Source organism: Coenobita brevimanus, chromosome 116 (assembly GCF_032717465.1).
Source record: "Coenobita brevimanus isolate Jiangsu-jjx chromosome 116, ASM3271746v2, whole genome shotgun sequence".
NCBI classification, from domain to species: Eukaryota; Metazoa; Arthropoda; class Malacostraca; order Decapoda; family Coenobitidae; genus Coenobita; species Coenobita brevimanus.
The window spans coordinates 34,027,234-34,030,186 of NC_137069.1; the positions used below are offsets into that span (position 1 = coordinate 34,027,234).

The 2,953-nt window shown below is 44.3% G+C and overlaps 1 pseudogene; it reads right to left on the bottom strand.

The window, feature by feature from the left end:
• The window catches only part of LOC145418709 (uncharacterized), a 3,067-nt pseudogene extending 423 nt beyond the window's left edge, over positions 1-2,644 (bottom strand).
• Between the last annotated feature and the right edge of the window lie 309 nt (positions 2,645-2,953).

The following is a 2,953-nucleotide window of genomic DNA, read 5'->3' on the forward strand; positions in this document are numbered from 1 at the left end:
TGTCCAGAAACCTCGAGCACTGACATCCACTCTTGCATCATTTGATGTGTTTGCTGTTCTGTGGGTGAAGTGCTCGTCGTCCAGGGGTAGCAGAGCTGGCTCATTCATGACATCATGGCATATTTCCTGCAGCATTTTGGCAGTGAGGTCTCGTACCTCATCGTGTCGGATGCAAACAAAGCCTCCCTTCTTGCATACCATTGCATGGTTTGCATCAAAGGCAGTGCCACAGGCACAGTGTTGAGGTAGGTTCTCTATTGGCTACCCATATCTCAAGGCTATGGCGTCAATAAATTCTTGTTTGTTGAAGTGGAAGTCTTTTGCCTTGAGAGGCAGGGTTGTGGGCCAGTTCGATGCCACAGCCTCCTGTGCAATTTCAACTCTTCTGCACTGGTCTGGTGTTAGATGTTCGATTATGTGCTGCAGTTGGTCTTTTTGTCTTGCTTCACGCTCCTTACTTATCTGTGTCTTTATGTCTTTCTGCCTTTGGTGGTCGATTTCACTCGTCTCAACCTGGGCGCAAATCTTCTGTGACAAGGATTTGGTGAGCCTGAGTGAATTTCTGTGTTTGTAACTTGCCATGGCTACTGGATTTATAATGCCAAGGCCTCCCATCCTGGGTGGTAGTGCTAGAAGGTCCCTCTCTTCTGGTGTGGGGATGTGGCCATTGGTTAGAGATGACAGGAATGAATCCCTGATTGCATCCTCCAGTGGTTGTAGCAGCAGCTCGATGTCTGGTATGGTCCTCATCACGAAGGTCCACCTGTGCTTTACACCATAGGTAAATGCACTGTATGCTGCATGGGGTTCTGTTTTTACGTGGCTGGATAGTGTATGGATTTCTTCTACCTATGTCATTACCTTATCATTCACATATTTGTCTTTGAATTGCTTAGTTCCAATCACAGCACCTAGATGCCTCTGACCCTTCTTAGTCACTACTACGTTTGTGCCTCTAAATGCTTCTTGTGCATCTTGATAGTAAGCTGGTTTCACGATCAAGATAGACTTACTTGCATTAGGGAAGTAACCTATTTCAGGGCCATGAGATGTTACTACTACTACTACTACTACTACTACTACTACTATTACTTCTACTACTACTACTACTACTATTACTATTACTACTACTATTACTACTACTACTACTATTACTATTATTACTACTACTACTATTATTACTATTACTACTACTACTACTGCTACTACAACTACTAAATGTAATTGCTTTAAACTGCCCTTAGAAATGTAGTTAGTGGGGAAAGTGAATTCTATCTATCTCTATATACCTAGGCTGCTTCCCCCAAGGAAAGGGAGGTAGCCGAGACAGGACGACACACTCCCCATTTACTCATCCATTCAAACACATTCATTCGCATCTTAGCCCAAAGGGGAGAAGGGACAGATCCTTACCGCACCACACCGCACAAGGGTCAACTGCGCAATGCAATCAGTGACATCCGCAGCAGGGCCCGACAGCAGAACTGGTTTACCCCTGCCACATCATAACAGACCCATCCCCTTACCCGCACCTGACCTGACTAGCTGATCAGACCAAAATGAAAGTGAATTACTAGATATTTATACAGGGGTTTTATTGAGTTATTTGATATTACGGGTCTCTCTCTCTCTCTCTCTCTCTCTCTCTCTCTCTCTCTCTCTCTCTCTCTGGTGTGTGTGTGTGTGTGTGTGTGTGTGTGTGTGTGTGTGTGTGTGTGTGTGTGTGTGTGTGTGTGTGTGTGTGTGTGTGTGTGTGTGTGTGTGTGTTTGTATTACTATTTCTTACTCTTTACTACCCCCGATTTTATTTATTTTACTAAACCCCCATTTGCATATAAAGAAAAGTCTATATCTTGCTTTTGAACTTGAGATAATATTTATGAAAGCAAAAATGTCTCTCTTGGAGGAAGTTTGATCTGAATATCAAAAAGGCTAATATTCTTGTAGTAGTAGTAGTAGTAGTAGTAGTAGCAGTAGTGGTAGTAGTAGTAGCAGTAGTAGTAGCAGTAGTAGTCGTGGTGGTGGTAGTAGTTGTAGTAGTATAGGACTGAAAGGATTTGAGTCCATATCTAGACATCTTTTCCATTCATCCCTTCAATAATTTCCTCTCCTATCGCTCTCTCTCTCCCTGTCTCTTCTATCTTCCCCTCTCCCTTTCCTCTTCCGCTCTTCCTCCTCTCTCCCCTTGTCCTTCCTCTCTTCCTTCTCTCTCTCTCTCTCTCTCTCTCTCTCTCTCTCTCTCTCTCTCTCCTTCCCTCTTCCGGTTCACCTGCATTCTCTACGTCTTAGACTTGCCTTTCTCCCTTCTCGCTTCCTCTCTCCATTATATATTTTGCCTTCCTCTTCTTTTCTTCCTTCTTCTTCCTCTCTTCCTTCCCGTTCCCCTTTTCCTTCCTCTTCCCCTCTTCCTTCTTCCTCTCTTTTTTCCTCTTCCTCTCTCCCTTCCCTTTCCTCTCGTCATTCTCCTTTCCTTCTTCCTTCCTCTCTCTACTTGTTTCTCTTTTCATTCAGTTCTCTCCTTTTCCCTACTCTCTCTCTCTCTCTCTCTCAGTCAGCGTTATCAGTGTCTGTCCTGCATTATCTATTCATCTCCTACGCTCACTGCCACACCCACGCCCACACCAGCAGACTGAGCTGCCCCCATAACACAAAAAGATACTGTCAGGTTAGTTACTGGTGGAGTTTTCTCTCTCTCTCTCTCTCTCTCTCTGCTTTTACCTGGCATTCCATTTTGCTTTCAAGGTTCCTTTGATCTCTGTATCCCACTCTCATGCCCTCTCCCTCTTCCGTCTTACTAGTTTTTACTCTCTCTCTCTCTCTCTCTCTCTCATCCTCTTAGGATCTTCTTTTCCAAAATCCATTATTTTTCTTTTTCCTTTACTTCCCCTTCCCTCCTTCTCTCTCTCCCTCCTCCTTTTCCTTCCGCTATTCCCTCACTTCTTCCTTCTCATGT